This window comes from Mustela erminea, chromosome 4 (genome assembly GCF_009829155.1).
Source record: "Mustela erminea isolate mMusErm1 chromosome 4, mMusErm1.Pri, whole genome shotgun sequence".
NCBI classification, from domain to species: domain Eukaryota; kingdom Metazoa; phylum Chordata; class Mammalia; order Carnivora; family Mustelidae; genus Mustela; species Mustela erminea.
In genome coordinates this window covers 103,262,507-103,279,774 of record NC_045617.1, presented here as the reverse complement: position 1 = coordinate 103,279,774, position 17,268 = coordinate 103,262,507, and the positions used below count along the sequence as shown (strand labels likewise).

Genomic DNA, 17,268 nt, shown 5'->3' with positions numbered 1-17,268 from the left:
AATAAATAAAATCTTTTTTTAAAAAAGTCTTTGACAGGAAAAAGCCCCAGAAGCCTGGCAGAAGCCAACAGAGTCTCTCTCAGAGGAGAGCACACTCATTCTGGGAAACCCCTAAAAGAAACTCTATGAGGGCAATAATCAGTTAAAGATAACCAGGCACACAAAGAAACAAAATAGCACGAGTGAAAAACAAGCACAAACAACAGCAAGAACAGACCACACAAATTTTAAATCTTAGAATTATCAGACACAGATTAAAAAGCAATCTACATTTATGACAACAGCTTTTAAACTGACTGCAAAAAATATATATTTATTTAACAGATTTTTTCTTTAAAGATTTATTTGAGACAGAGAAAGAGCAAGCACACAGGGATTGGAGGAGGAGAGGGAGAGAAAGAGTGAATCTCAAACAAACTCCCCGCTCAGTGGAAAGCCCAGCATAGGGCTCAATCTCATGACCCAGAGTTCATGACCTGAGCCAAAACCAAGAACCAGACACTTAACCAACTGCACCACCCAGGTGCCCCTAACATGGCAGATCTTTAAAGGAACCAAACAGAACTTCTAGAATTACAATAACTAAAATTTAAATTCTAATGGCAGCAGGACTGACAAAATGGAATTGAGAAATAAAATGGGAAATGGTTCAAGAGAAATAATCTATAATTCAAAAGATAAAGAATAAAAAAGAAAATGCAGATATTAGAATGAGATGTGAATAACTAAGAAGATCTAAAACACATTTGATTAGAATCCCAGGCAGAGAAGAAAGAATTGGGACAAGAGCACCAATCCACAGATTCAAGAAACCTAGTGAAACTTGAGAAAATACAAAGAATCCCACTATTCAACAAACAGAACATTTAAATCAAGCAGAAGTGAATCAAAATATCTTAAAGGAAGACCACAAGCAAGATGGCTACCTTTTGTGTTTGGGGTTTTGGGTTTTGTTTTTGTTTTTTTAACTTTAAAGATCATATTTTCTTTTTTTTAATTTTTTTTAATTTTTTTTTTAAAGATTTTATTTCTTTATTTGCCAGAGAGAGAGAGAGAGCGCACAGGCAGGCAGAGTGGCAGCAGAGGCAGAGGGAGAGGCAGGCTCCCCACCGAGCAAGGAGCCCGATGTGGGACTCGATCCCAGGACGCCGGGATCATGACCTGAGCCGAAGGCAGCCGCCTAACCAACTGAGCCTCCCAGGCGTCCCAGATTTTCTTTTTTTTAGAAAACAAACAAAAAACCCCACAACTCGAAGAACAGGATTTTACATCTCAAGACAACTCCCAGGTAGTAAGACTACAGTTTATAAATCATTTTCATATAAGATATTTTGTTCAAGTTTTACATATATTAAGAAGTAGGAAATAATCATCATTTCTGTTTTAATAGGGGAGGGGGTGGAGACAGGAGAGGGGAGTGGGAAAAAACAGCTTTTTTGGACACAACTATTTGGAAGGAGTATACCTGAAGAAGGCAAACCCTACCTTTTCATCCTCTACAGTGAAGAGTTTTTTTTTTAAAAAAAACTTTCAGCCTTGGGTATCTCTCTGAAAGCCACTTTCTGGCTACTGGCCAATCCAAACCAATTATTTAAAGTTACTTCACATGATTTTTATGTCTACTGGGTAAGTCACTCAGTATGCCCACTGTTGCAGCACTCATAAACCAACATGTCTGCAGGCCCAAGCAGGGTCTAACCTACGACTGATTGGGAGAAGGGCTTGTAACCAAGAGACTAAGGTGTCATTTCTCTGCAGGTACCAATGACACCCATAAGAATACAGTCTACTAGGCTAACAGTACAAAAGTGCACATAAAAACACACAAGTTTTGCTAATGTGCTTCAAGAGAAACAAGGACCTTGTTAAACAGTTCTCTCCATTATCATTTGTTCTCTCTCAAGGGACATTAAAACAAACAAACCAACCAACCCACAAATTGGTGGAGGCCATATTATAAATCCAAACACTGGTGTGGGATTTCAGTGGAGAGAAGGAAACATGTAAAAACAAAAACAAAAGCCCCAAAACATGGCTGTAAGAACAGCTCACAATTTACCTGTCCCTATTTATCAACACTCTCTCACTACCTAAGACCATTAATTCCAGAGTTTTCTGACATATAAAAGTATAAAAGGGGTCAAAGAAGTAGAATAGGAATGGACCAAAGGAGTAAGAGTCAAAAGACATACGAAAAGGCCAAGATCTCCCAGAGAAAAGCAGTGATTTCTCATTTGCTTCTGCTCCCTGGGGCTGATAAACAATGCCTAGATGAGGTATGTGATTTAAATAGAAACTGCTTTTTGGGGAGGTAATAGCAAGGAGAAGCATGAGGAACATAAGACCAGGAAAAGAGTCTAATAAAGCTTCAAGATCTCAACAATTCAAAATTTCAGAACTTTCAGAAGGGATACTATTTAACAAAGGACAAAACCCTTTCTTCTAAAATAGACTCAGGAATTCCCATGACACCTAAGTACTTCCTGCTCTAGTGTTCACCATTGGTCATACCATTTCCCCCTACCACTCATGCAAAATAATTTGTCACCTCCCTACAGCTTCTTTTCAAACCACGATTCTCCCACTTATTTTGGTCACCAAACACTCTTGTTCAATAGATGCGCTCCCCACTACCCCCTAAGGGGTAAAAATTAAGGAATCCCCCAGGCTGGTCCCAGGAACTCCTAATTAAATAAAAGGAGGGGCAGGCAGCTTCCTGGAGATTTATTTAAAAAAAAAAAAAAAAAAAAAAAACTTCAGAAACTAAACCTACCTTTCCAAGGATGGAAAATGTACTTTCCAAGGATGGAAAATGTATTCAGATGTTTAAGAATTCATATATGCCACAAGAGGACAAAAAAAAATTAAAAGGTAGAAATCTTACACTCTTCCTTAAAGCCTGCCCTACTGCCCAACCAGATTCTAGACACTGCATCACCATCATGCCATTTTACTAAATGGAGCCCCCCACCCACACTAATCACACCTGCAACTGCATGTCATAAAAATGCACAACTTTTCCATGAAAAGCTATACATCTCTTTCTCTCAGGCTATACTGGCAATTCTCCAGTTAGTTCAATATTTTAAAGGCTGAGTAGCATGCAAAACAATTTCATTCCATTTCCCTTTTTTAGGTGTTTTTTGTTGTTGTTGTTGTTGTTGTTGTTGTTGTTGTTTTCCAAAGAAAGGTGGGTTTTATTGTCTTGTCTGGATAGAGGTTTGATTTGCTCTTGAATACTCCAGGGTGAAGAGACTTGGAGAAAGCACAAGATGCAGAGGTCTATTTGGTATAATCTTCCTCGTTCTCATCTTCACCCCCAATGGAGATAGCAGCATACTTTCTTACAGAACTGAACTTGGAAGATGGATTTTCTTCAGGTTTCTTTGTTTGGCTCAGGTGATCTTTTTTGATCCTTTTCTGCCAACTTTCTTATCTGATGCCTTCAAGTGGTCTTTGTTCCCTCCACCTCCTGGACAGCAGCTGGAGCTCCCACTTTGGCCCTTTAGGACACTTACCCCATCTACTTTATTTTCATCTTTCCTTGCTGTTCCTTCCTTAAATGGTTGAGCCAGAACCACTTCCCCCCCACCACCACCACTTGTGGGGACTGGTGCTGTGTGTCTGAGCTCTGAGACAGAGCAGGAGGATTAGGCCTTCCAAACACCCAAGCACTGTCCTTCGGTAAAGTGGCTTTAGAGGCTGTTGAGGTTTGGGAGGCTTATAAGTTGGAGAGAGACACTCTTCTTCCTTATTGAGTGTTTCATTTTCTAGAGACTTCCTCTCTCTCCCCTGCATTTCTGCCAGCTGTAGCTGAGGTCCCAGTCTGTGATGGCTCACTTCCTGTCCAGGATTATTCTGTTCCTGAATTTCTTCACTTCACCAGCTTGGGTGTCTACCCCGAGGCCATTGTTCCTGTTCTGGCTCATCCAGAAGGCCCTTCACTTTCTTCCACTCCTCCTGTAGCCACTCTTCTATTTCTCAATCTTTAGCAGCTGTGTTGACAGAGTTTCCCCCTCCAAAGACAGAGGTTGCTCCGTTAGACTGGTGCTAGCATAGGAATCATCTTCCTTAGGAGTACTCCAAGGCTTTAGATTCAGTTTGCCTTTTTTTAGAGGGAGGGGAAAGTGGAGGAGGACCTCTATCGTTATGCCTGTAGTTATCCTTAGAGTAATCCTCTCTGGAGCTCCATGAGCGATCATCTCATCTGTCATACCCATCTTCATAGCTGTCCCCACCTCCTCTGTAGTCGTCATCCATACGGTACCCCACTACCAAATGGTCTTCTGTCACCGTCTATCCTGGAATCATAGTCTCTGTCATAACCTCTGCTCCTTCAGTCCTCATAGAGATCCCAGCCCCCAAACAGATCCATGGTATCTCAGTGTGGGATATCACGACAGGAGGGTGACTATCTTATACTCAGAGGCTACAGCTAGACGATCAGCTGACTTCTCAACAGCAAAAATGGAAGCCAGAAGACAGAAGAATTATATATATTAAACATGTGAGGGGCGCCTGGGTGGCTCAGTGGGTTAAAGCCTCTGCCTTCGGCTCAGGTCATGATCCCAGGGTCCTGGGATCGAGCCCTGAATCAGGCTCTCTGCTCAGCGGGGAGCCTGCTTCCTCCCCCAACCCAGCCTGCCTCTCTGTCTACTTGTGATTTCTCTGCCAAATAAATAAATAAATAATTTTTTTTTAATGTGAAAAGAAAGTACCTACATTAAAATCTTTAAAGAAAAAGAAAAGGCTGTCTGGCTAAGTCAGTAGAGCAAGCAACTCTTTATCTCAGAGTTATAAGGTTGTAAGTTGGAGCCCTACACTGGGTCTAACAATTACTTAAAAATAAAATCTTGAAAGAAAGAACCTGACAACCTAAAATTCTACATCCTGCAAAAATACCTTTCAGTAAAGAATGCAATCTCCTTTCTTGCTTTTTGGTTTGTGTGACAATGCTTAAAAGGTAAAAGAAGTATAGAAATAAAAACCTTAAAGAACTGTACTTCACCTCAAACTAATGCAACATAAGAGCTGGACATTTATGGAAAGATGAACATTTAATGATGTTCTGTATGTCTCCCTGATACACACAAAACTTTTTTTATTAATTGGTTATTTATATAATTGTGTCATGATTACCCAACAGATAAGAAGACCCAAGGGTCAGGTACCATTTATTTGCTTCGTTGGATATCCTTCCTACACATAGTCATAATCACTCTATGCCCAATTTTGGAAATATTTACTGGCTGCTGAGACAGTCAACATTTCAAGACAGAGCTCCTATGATCATATTTCATTTCGCCCAAACATATTTGGAATTTTATTTCCGTAGTTTAACATAAAATCAGATTAACAATTCTTCTGATTTTACATTATCAAATATTTTGGAGCAAAACTGGAATGAACAGTAAGTACACTTTCAGCTTTCAAACTACCACAACATGAAGTTTTTTCCCCACTCCCCAGTTTCCCTATGAACTAAGTTAATCAAGTCTTCGAAATTTGCAACTGTTTCTTTAATTCCAAACTATTTATTTCAAGCACCCAGTTAATTGGCAGAATGCCTATTTCTTCACACAGCTTTCTATTACTGAGCTTCAAATTTTCTTCTTTATGACATCTCCCTTATGTTATCTTCTGCAATAACCTTTTGGTGCACAATTAAAGGCCTCCCAAACCCAATCTTTGTTGAGGCTCCAACTGGCAAATGTCTTCCAAAAAAACAAAAGAAAGTAATTTTCCTTTCCCATTTTTACAATGTAGCCCAGTAGAAAACTGCTCAACTTAACTTGGCTCTAAGTTTTTAAACTATGTAGCACTTTGGACATTTTAAAGATGAATGGAAGAGAGGAAGCCAAACTCTAATTCATGAAAGATATGATGACAACTGAAGCTTTCCAAATTAAGCAGCTAATAGCAGATTACAAAAATATGGCTTACCTAGCTGGGGAAGAAAGTCTGAAGCTTTCTCAAGAGTCAGTATGGACTCAGGGTATGTGGCTGCCTCAGTCAGAAGAGCATTCTACTCTTGATCTTGGGGTTGTGAGTTCAAGCCCCATGTTGGGTGTAGAGACTATTTAAATAAATAAACTTTTTTTTAAAAAAAGTCAGTATGGACCAATGATGCAGCTATGTTTATCCAAGCAAATGGAGAATGAAACGAGCAGAAAAAAATAAAGTCAGAAAAAGAAAGTGATTTGTTACCATTTTCTCTTATAGGCCATAGGAAATCAAGTCTTATCATTAATTTTACATTTCCATCATACTATTTGAAATTCAAACAATGAGAATACTAGCTATTGTTTGTGCCTTGGATAAAGAGAAAGGAGGTATTTATTTCAGGAGATGTTTAAATACACAGGTTTGCAACTGAAAATATTAGAAAACAATTTTATGGCCTTGACAAAGGTTTCCTATCTGTTGACCCAGTTCAACATTTTCAGTTCCTCAGAAAATTATTCAAACTCTTGATAGTGTAATTGGCACAATACCCCACCCACCAGAATATATCTGCTACCTCCTTTCTGCCTTATCTTTTAAGACTCAGTTCAAATACTGTCAGCTCAATGATGCCTTTCTAAATTAATCCAGTCTGTAGCAATATCCTGCTTACTTTTTCATAACTCTTAGAGACTATATCAAACTTTCTGGCATGTGATTATTTTGCCTTGTTCTCTGTTTCATGAAAAGTCTCTTTCTACTTTCTCAAACTAAAAACGTTACAAATCCTCCATAATGCAGAACATAAATATAAAGCATTATCAAACATTAAGTATAAAGTACTATGAAGGACACCAATAGCTCCAGATATTCTGTGTCATGTGTACTTGGGAGCAGAATTCTGGTAGCTTAAAGATACATCTGCACAGCAAGCACACTTTCTATAAACCATGTGTTAATCTGGGTACCTCAGTAGGGAAGAGGCTGGTAGATTCAAGTCCCGCCAAGCCACTTCCTAACGATGACAGGGAGTTAGTAAGTGTTCCCAACATCTTATACATTTACCCTCCATTAAGGCAGAAAGAGCCTACTTAGCCATTTGTCTTACTTCAAAGTCCATCAAGAGCTCCCTTCCCTTGCCTATACTCCTTTCTCAATTTACAGTTCTATCTCAAATTCCATTCCTAAAACAGTCAAGCGTTTCAGCTGCACTTAAAATATGGATTCAAATACCGGAAGAAGCCATGATACCACCTAGAAGGGCTGGTGTTATTCAGGGACATCCAGTTCTGAGGGGAACACCAGATGTGAGGGGAAGCAGTGCTAGCTGCACTACTCAGAGGCCCCTTTGTACGTCATCAAGTCACAGCCCTCCTCCTACTCCTCTCCAGCAGAAACAGGAAAAAAAGAGCTCATTTCTGCCTTGAAGAACAGATAATCATGTGAACCTCACCATAACAGCCCTCAATCTTATAATATTGTAATTATGTATTTTATCCATATTGTAGTGTAACAGCTTCTTCCAAAGCTAAACTCCTACCCCACCTAAATGTAGCCATTTTCATTCCATGTGCTCAAAATTGCAAAAAGAGAAAACACTGAATTCATCCATTCTAGAGCCATTATGTTGTTCTCTGTAATGATCCTGACATTGATCTCTTAAAATACCACTTGGTTCCTTATCTATATCTTCCCTGCTACTGTTAACTTCGAGTTACCAAAAAAGAAAAAAAGGCAAAATTATTACTTCTATTTTATAGAAATAAATAAAAGCAGCCTTGGGAAACGTATATGAGAATCATCTTGTTCACTTTGTTTCTTGCCTCCAGTAAGACCGTTACAACCCAAAAGTGATACAGCTTAAGGAATCCAGAAAGCTAAGCAGCAAATTCAAACCGCTCCTCAAACAGCCGTGTATGTACTACATTTATCCTTGACTCTCCCATTCCTTAAGCAAAGTGTTATAATAGCAGTAATGTGTCTGCCAACACAAAAAGGTTTTATTAGGCCTCAACTGTCCTGCTTCCCTGGACTTATGAAATAAGTTTTTTAATCCATTTTCAGTTTTTCAATAAGAAATCATTTCCACAGATTCTCCATATGAATTAAAATTTCTCCCTTAACTACCATAATCCAAACTCCACATACTGAGAGCCAGAATAAACCATTAAATGCTGAAAATTAAAAAGAAAATAGAAATTTGCAAATGTTTCAAAACAGCACACAAAAAACAAAAATCATGAAGCCTGTATGGTACGGTGTCAATAGTAACTCATGACTGCTTTTACTCACTTATTTACAACCCTTTCTAATTAAGAAAGTGCTTTAAATCCCCCATAGCACCTACACAGGGCCCTAACCATATCTCTTAGTTCACCATCTCTTGGCTGAATTGAATATAGCAAGCAAAAAGGACTATCCGCAATCTATGCTACTAATTGGAAGTCATTAATTTGGACTACTGTAAATTTTGGCAAATTCGTAAGAGGTAACACTGTATAAAAACATTAACTACCAGGGCGCGTGAGTGGCTCAGTGGGTTAAAGCCTCTGCCTTCGGCTCAGGTCGTGATCTCAGGGTCCTGGGATCGAGCCCCGCATTGGGCTCTGCTCAGCAAGGAGCCTGCATCTCTCTCTCTCTCTCTCTCTCTCTCTCTCTGCCTGCCTCTCTGCCTACTTGTGATCTGTCAAATAAATAAATTAAAAAAAAAAAATTAACTACCTTATACCTTCTTACCTCTCTTTCCCAGGTTCTGAAACATAAAAAAGTATCTCTGAAAATAAAGAAGATCTCAAAGGATTCTGAGACTCCTGGCAAGTTTCAGAAATGCAGCAAGCCTCTCTTCAAAGTTAAAAAGCCATAAACTTCTCAGCTAACTCTATTGAAGCAGCTTCACCAAAGTTCTAAAAAGTGGAAAGCATTTATCAAAAATGTTTCCATTTCTCTCTCTTCTGAGTAATCTGAGCTCCCTCAGAGTTACCTTCTCTAGTTATCAAATTATCTGAATTTCATTTTCCATATTACCATGTTTCATAGTCTTTCCAAATCATGGCATAGTTGTTGAAACTATTTAGGATACACTGTTTTGGCTTCTGTTCAAATTTAAGAAGTCAGAAGCTCCAGCTTAGCTACCATTTCCAGTTATGTATCACTGCATAATAAATTACCCCTAAAACTTAGCAACTTAAAGCAACAACCATTTTCTTTTCTCCGATTTTGTTGGTCAGAAATTCAGAAAGCATACAGCCAGCAATTCATCTGTTCCATGTGGCATCAAATGACATCCCTTGTGGTCTTAAGCTGATGAACAGACTGAAGAGTCCAAGATGGCCCCACTCACATGCCTGGGACCTTGGTAGAGATGGCTAAATGGCCAGGCTCCACTGGGAATGTCCAGGAGTGCTGAGACACGGCCTCTCCAGAATGACAGTTGCTAGTGTATGCCAGCCTTCAGAACAGACCTCTCTAGCAAGTACATTTCAGCAAGTCTAGTCAGATCTTACATGACATCTCAGGACTCCCAAAGAAAGTATGTCAGACAGAGGAAGTGGAAGCTGCCAGTTTCTTAAGGTCTGCACCCAGAAACAGGTACAGTGTCACTTCCACCAAATTCTATTGGTCTAAGTAGTTACAAAACTCACAGCATTCTATTACCCTTTATCCATTATACAATAAATTGTTTTAATCTTCTGAGAATTAGAAAACAAGTGAATTCAAAGGAACCTTCTTTTCTACCCTTTGAATCCAGATATAAAAAATATGTATGATCAGGGACTGTCCAGTTGTCAGTCTAGCAACTATCTCTACACACCCCTAGAACCACTCATACTACATAAAAAGAATCAGACCAAAATCTGCACTTTTTTGTTTTAATAAAACTCCAGTATTCCAAATTCTATTTTTTTTTCCTAAAGATTTTATTTATTTATTTGTCAGAGAAAGAGCATAAGCACGGAGAGCTACAGGCAGAACAGGCAGTGCAGGCAGAGGGAGAAACAGGCTCCCCACTGAACAAGGAGTGCAATGTGGGACTTGATCCCAGGACCCTGGGATCATGACCTGAGCCAAACGCAGACGCTTACCCAACTGAGCCATCCAGGCATCCCAACAGTATTCCAAATTCTATTGGCTTATCTATTAGCTTATCCAAATATCTATTAGCTTACCTATTAGCTAAATTATATTAGCTAACCACAACTGAGGTTCTTATATTTTTTATTATACATGTATGTATAGCAATAAGTTTTTTCCTTCCAAGATTTTATTTAAATTCACATTAACATATAGTGAAATATTAGTTTCAGGAGTAGAATTTAGTGATTCATCACTTACATACAACACCCAGTGCTCATCACAAGTGCCCTCTTTAATTCCCAACAGTTCATTTTTGCCCTTGCTTCCCTTGCCTTTGGTGATGTTTCTAGAAAGAAGTCATCGTGGATGCCTGTGTTCTCCTCTAGGATTTTGATGGATTCCTGTCTCACATTTAAGTCTTTCATCCATTTTGAATTTATTTTTGTGTATGGTTTAAGAAAGTGGTCCAGTTCTATTCTTCTGCATGTGGCTGTCCAACTTCCCCAGCACCATTTGTGGAAGAAACTGTCTTTTTTCTATTGGATATTCTTTCCTGCTTTGCCGAAAATTGGTTGACCATACAATTGAGGGTCCATTTCCAGGTCCTCTATTCTGTTCCATTGCTCTGTGTCTGTTTTTGTGCTACTACCATACTATCTTGATGATTACAGCACTGGAATACAGTTTGAAGTTTGGAATTACAGTACCCCCAGCTTTGGTTTTCCTTTTCAACCTTCCTTTGGCTATTCAGGATCTTTTCTGGTTCCAAACAAATTTTAGGATTGTTTGTTCTAGCTCTGTAGAAAATGCTGGTGGTATTTTGATAGAGATTGCATTGGATGCAAAGATTGCTTTGGGTAGTACAGACATTTTACCAGTATTTGTTCCTCCAATCCATGAGCATGGAACACTTTCCCATTTCTTTGTGTCTTCCTCAATTTCTTTCCTAAGTGTTCTATAGTTTTCAGATTACCAATCTTTTACCTCTTTGGTCAGACTTATTCCTAGGTATTTTATGGGTTTTGGTGCATGTAGCAATCATTTTCAAATGACTGAAAGGGATATTAGGGGTAAGAACCCAATGTTCTCTATGTACACCATCTTTTGCAAATCTCACAAAGAAGCTAGAATGTTAACAAACAAAAATAATAATAGTTAAAATTTATTATGTGCTTACTTACTATCTGCTAGGCAGTGTTTTAAGTACTTAACATGTATTAGCTTTATTGAAGCCATCTAACCTTATGAGATAGTATTATTATGTTTTCTATTTTTCAGATGAGAAAACCAAATTGCATGGGGAAGAAAAAAAAACCACTACTAAGTGACAGCACCAGTATTCAACCCCAGGTAGTATGGCACCAGTGCATTCTACCCCTAGGGCTGTATGACATATAGATTATCCCCACTTAGACATCATGCTACCTCATCCTACCAGACTTTGACCTGGGTACAGGTCAAAGCAGGATTGTATGTATGCACCTCAGATCCTCTATCCTAATACCCTGCCTGCAATGAAAATCCCCAAACATTTCCTGTTACTGGGCCTTTTGTATCTGACTCAAATTATGAATAGTGTCTGCCTTGGTTTCTCCGCTCTTAACCCTAAGTCAGCCACAGACACTTGAATGGACTGTAAATGGTTTTATATCTTCACACACACTGAGAAAAAGACAAGCCAGCAAGAATAAAAAGCTGGGAGCATGGATCCAAATTGTTCCTCAGTAAGTGAACTAAGATGCTGCCCCCACCGCTTCCTGGAGTTAACACTGACCCATGCCTACCAACAGTTTCCTGCCACATCTCTCAGATTTGTAAGAGGAAGTTTTGGTCACCTCTGAGGAACCTAGTATACCGATCTACAATACACCTGAATATGTCTATGCACGGTTTAAACATATATGCACGGCATTGTCTTGGCTCCCTTGCAGTGTCCTTTTCCTTCCTAGAAGAAGGCAAAAAGGGCCAGGAAAAATATCAGAGACCCAAAGGACCAACAAAGGTAAGACCAGACAATCTAATGAGCTCAGTACAAAAGGCAAAGTTCAACTCTTAAACTTAGAAAATACTGAAATGCCTAATGACACGGTATACACCAAGTCTCTGATGCACAGCATCTGTGAATTATCCAGCCTTGCATTACACTGAAAGTAAACAGATAACTATTGGTATTTGTTATTCCTTAAATTTATGTCTTAATTAGTTTGACAAGTTGATTTTAAATAATGAAAGCCATCTCTGAAAGGTCCATTTAGACTTGTGTAGATAATCAGCATCTGCCTCTAATCAAACTGAGATGATTAGCAAATTAAACCCTTTAATTAGCATTTTGCATAATTTAGCCAAATTATGCTTCTTAGGTCTAAGAAGGTGAAACAGGGTGAATTTATCAGTAGATATTCCTTTAAATCTTTATTAATTATCAAATTTTACCACATATACAGTAAAAATAAAGACATACAAATTAAATTCAGCCTAGTTGGCTAAAACCTAACACTTCACACAACATTTAAGCTAATTATGTCATTTGGGGCAAATTAACACAATACTCAGAAGAGAAGAAAAATATTTCATTTCAATTTTCTCCATCAACTACCTCAGAGGTCAACTTACCAAACTATATTCAAACAGCATTTTTTAAGAAGGAAGGAAAAAGCAAGCATCTCTCTGCTGCCATTCAGTACTGCAGAAGCCAAGGTTAATTTCACTACTCATTCAATCATACAGTTCTCAAGAAAAGCACTCACAAAAAGGTAAGTAACCTGTCAATTTTCTTTGTTAGACAGAAAGAGACCACAGGACAATATAGTAGCAAAGATGCCATCACAAAAAACCAAGATAAGCCATTAATTTTAGTTACAAGCAATACATTCTCTGACACACAGAGTGATGCTTTTTTTTTTTTTTTTTTTTAAAGTATCTCCACTCTCAACTGACCAAAACACCCCATTAGCCATCAACGGTACCAATTTCCAGGGTTTGATAAACAAGTCAGGTAATAAATAGCAAGAGCTTAAAAAACAGTGGAGGAAGTGTATATCTTTTCTAACATACATCAAACCCCAGCTTCTGATGAAGACATGGTCTTGGAAATAGCCCCTCTGTTCTAGAATTAATCCTCTTACCAAAAAGAGGCAGTGAAATTTCAAAGTAGACTTTTCTCATGACTAAAGATAACAACCTACTAAAAACTTCAAATAAATTATCTTTCTCCTGCTATGAATACTACCCAAACTGTAGCTCTTCGTGTGTGTGTCTGTGTGTGTGTGTGCATGTGGGTGTGTGCCTGTGTGTCAAAGGGAGTGATAAATATAAAGAAAAATAATCATGTCAAGCTTATATTAAAAAAGGGTCACTCAAATAAATTGTAATTCATTTTAAAGAATATACAACACACCAAATGAAAACTGACACAGAATAAACAAGAAGCTATCCTTTCCAAATCCAAATTGCAATCTATTTGTATGCAGGTCCTACTGCATCCCTGAACAACCTGTATTTGGAGAGCCCAAACAATAGCTCTGATGTACACTAATCAACCAAATAGTACCAAAATTGTTTCTTTAAGGACTTACTCGAGTGGCAATATTTTTAATATAATTTAGTGTTTTGCATCTACAGGCACTCCGAAAATATTAGTCGGTTCACTGACTGGAAAAATCAAGCCTACATTCCAGAGACTGTTCTTTTGGTATTTCATAGCAGGTCTCAGGAAAAGCATCCACAGTCTAATTTGGCTCTGAAGTGACATGATATATATCCAGCCAAAAAATACTTACTTCTCTTAACCCTTGAAGTATCAATAGGGCAACTAAAATCAAATGTAAAAAAGTTAAAACTCTAGGAACATAAATGCTCAACCTTTAGTCTTATTCATTTGCTATTTAACAAACCCCCCTAGCCACTTAATATTAAAGCAGAAGGAAGAGACACATAAACACCTGCAAAGCATGAACTTCAATTCATTTCACTACTTTTTTCCCTTCTAAACAGACTGATGTAAGTTTAAGTACAGTGCTTTGGCTCCCCCAAATGACACTTCTAGAGCATAATAATCCTGTCACAGAGAAAAGAAACAGAAGCTAAATAAATACAGCTGGATTCCTTGTATCCCATCTTCATTGGAAGAAACTTGTCCCTAGATTCAGTTTTAGTATCATCCCTCATCTACTCCACTTTCAGTAAATAAACAAAAATATTACATATTCAACGAAGAGTTTATCTCCAAGTCCCAAAAGGTGAAAGAATTATATAATTAACAAACAGGAAAAAGGTGAAGGTAAAAGTATTGTACCAAAGTTTGCGTCACAGAGGTATTAACAGTCAAAAGAAAAAGGGGGGGGGGAGACACGTTTCTGCCTTAAAGTAATTAACCACAAAGACTAGTTCCAAGATTATAACTAACCAGACCTTCAAACACCAAAAAGTTCTATTTCGAGAAATAAAAAATGTCACTGCCAATAAAAAAAATCACTGTTTAATTTTAAACATTCAATATAACTTTCAGAGTTAGAGTCCACTGTTTTCATATGCATAACCAAAGTGCTTACTAAATAATAAAATGGCTAGCCATTAGTGTTCACAATGTGCCAAGCACTGTGCAATTTAGATAGATAATTTCTTTTAGTTTCACAACAATTCTATGAGAAATATACTATGATATTCTCTACCTCACTTCTCTTACCTTACTCATGAAGAAAATAAGGCACTGAAAAGTTAGGTAACTTACCCAGGGTCATAAAAAAATCCATTATGAGATTAATTTTCCCCCATTTTCTCACTCATACACTTTCCCTTAGCAATCTTCTTTTCCACAGATTCAAATACTACTGTTACATATTTTGATTATGTACTTTCAACCATGATCTCTTGAACGCAGCCTAGTATGTTGAACTGTCCACAGCCTATCCCCACCAGCCCACCAGCACTCATAAGCAGTATGCTCACAACAAAATATACCACCCTATCCACAAAACATACTCCTATTTCTATAATCCCTACCATTACTAAGACACTATTCTTTATCTACCAAACAGCCTGGAGTCCCATTCATTTCACACTCCATTACGTCATCCAACCTTCAGGCTCTGTCCATATCTATCATATTGGCCCACTTCTTTCCATTGTCACAGCCACTACTGTAATTCAGACCCTCATTCAGTCCTTCATTTGGTCAAATCTTCCTTGGTGTTAACACAGAAATTGGCAATATCTCAACAGAACTCTGCTGTAAGTCTCAACATTCTATTACTTGTCAATCTTTTTTTCTTTTAACTTTCAATTTTTTTTAGCCTTCATTTTAAAATAATTATGGACTCACAAGTTGCAAAAAAGAGTACAGAGAGTTTCCTTGTACCCTTCAGGGTCCCTCAATGGTTATATGTTACATAACTAGAGTAAAAAACCTAAACCAGGACAAATGATACTGGTACAGTGCATGAGTACAGTTCCATGCCATTTCACCACATCTGTAGATATGTGAAACAACCACAATTGAGAGGAATTATTTTTACTCTGAGGGTCTTAGTGTTAATTAATCTCATCAAGGCTTTAATAGACTCATTCTCATGGTCAGCTAGCAGGGAGGTCCACTATTACCTGACGTAGTATGTCCAATATTACCTGACAATCTTAAATCTCAACTTGGGTCTCAACTCTAGACTTCCTTATTCACTCAGCCACTGTGCTTCTCTTTTACCATACTAAATTAAAACATGTCAGTCCCCTCCTCAAAAAGTCAGCAATTACCTCTTGCCCTTATCCTATCTCACTAACCTTCCCTCCCTCTCTTCCCCATAATTTTTTTTTAAAGATTTTACTCATTTATTTGATACAGAGAGTGAGAGAGCACAAGCAGAGGGAACAGCAAGTGGAGAGAGAGGGAGAAACAGGTTCCACGCTGAGAAGAGAGCCCGATGCAGGGTTCGATCCCCAGACCCTGGGATCATGACCTGAGTGGAAAGCAGACACTTAATCAACTGAGCCACCCAGTGCCCCTTCCCCATAATCTAACTACAAGCTTCCTTCTCATTAAAAATGTATAACCAAAACCAGATTAATGTGGGGGAATATGTGAATGTACTTCCTTGAAATTCATAAAGCCATTAAAATAATGCCAAATGAACAGAGTATATGATATCTAGAAGATCTCACAGGAGTAAGGGTTAGGAAAAATAGAATGACAAAACTATGAGTGTTCAAGCTGGAAAGAAGAAAGAGTACCATACCACATGAAGGAAGAGCAGGCTGCTGTTTCTAGGGGGGAAAAAAGGCAGGTTCCAAGGCCCTCTATTACCAACCAGTCCTCAGAACAGAGTTCCAACAGTTGGTAAGCCCCCACAAAGATGCAAAAGAAAGAGATCACCTTAATCCACCCATTCTATCCCTTAGGTTTATCTTCAGAACCTGTAAGCCGACAAGGCAATAAATTTTATAGGTCCCTAGGTCCAAAGGCAAAGTTCTCTCAACAGTTTGGTGCTTGGAATTCCTCTATTGTTTATATACATCATCATCCCCATGTATTAAAATATAAATAAATAAATTTAAAAATTAGAATTCTTCTTATGATTAATATTCCTCAAGTCTTACTATCTTAAGTCACCATAAATACATAATTTCTAGGAATTATTTCTATACATAAGTGATCCAAAGACCAGAAACCTCACTATATGAACAGCACAATCTCAGGAAAAAAAGCACCTTCACTATATGTTCTATGATGATATCTCAAGGAAATAGAAAGAACTGAATGTCCTACCCCAGGCCCACCAAATGATCTATGAGCAGCCAGCCAGTCTTAACTCTCCCAATCTGAGAAGGTTGCTTGCCCTCTTACACTAGGATACTAGGAAACTCTACATCCACAATAATGAAGAGTTTTTAACTCTGTTTATAAAGCAGACTAAAAAGAAGTATTATTTTGATGCCACTTTTGACTGTCTCCATGTGTTATACTCATAGTTGTTGTGCATACTGGAACTACACAATACAGAGGGTTTAAGAAGATTATTTTTTACAAATAATAGGAAGACATCCAGATATAACCTTAGTAATGGAAATAGTAAGTCTGGGATGACAGTTACTTTAGTGTTAGTAAAGAATTAGTAAACAGTCTGTTTTTTAAAAAGGGGTAATTCGGGACGCCTGGGTGGCTCAGTCAGTTAAGCCGCTGCCTTCAGCTCAGGCCATAATCCCAGGGTTCTGGGATCGAGTACCCCATTGGGCTCCTTGCTCCACAGGGAGCCTGCTTCT

At 38.2% G+C, this 17,268-nt stretch overlaps 1 protein-coding gene and 1 pseudogene across 3 annotated transcripts in view; both read right to left on the bottom strand.

The window, feature by feature from the left end:
- PRIM2 (DNA primase subunit 2) overlaps positions 1–17,268 on the bottom strand; it is a 332,911-nt gene that overhangs the window by 290,553 nt on the left and 25,090 nt on the right. The gene's annotated exons all lie outside the window — the stretch shown is intronic.
- LOC116588798 lies at positions 3,190–4,495 on the bottom strand (annotated as a pseudogene).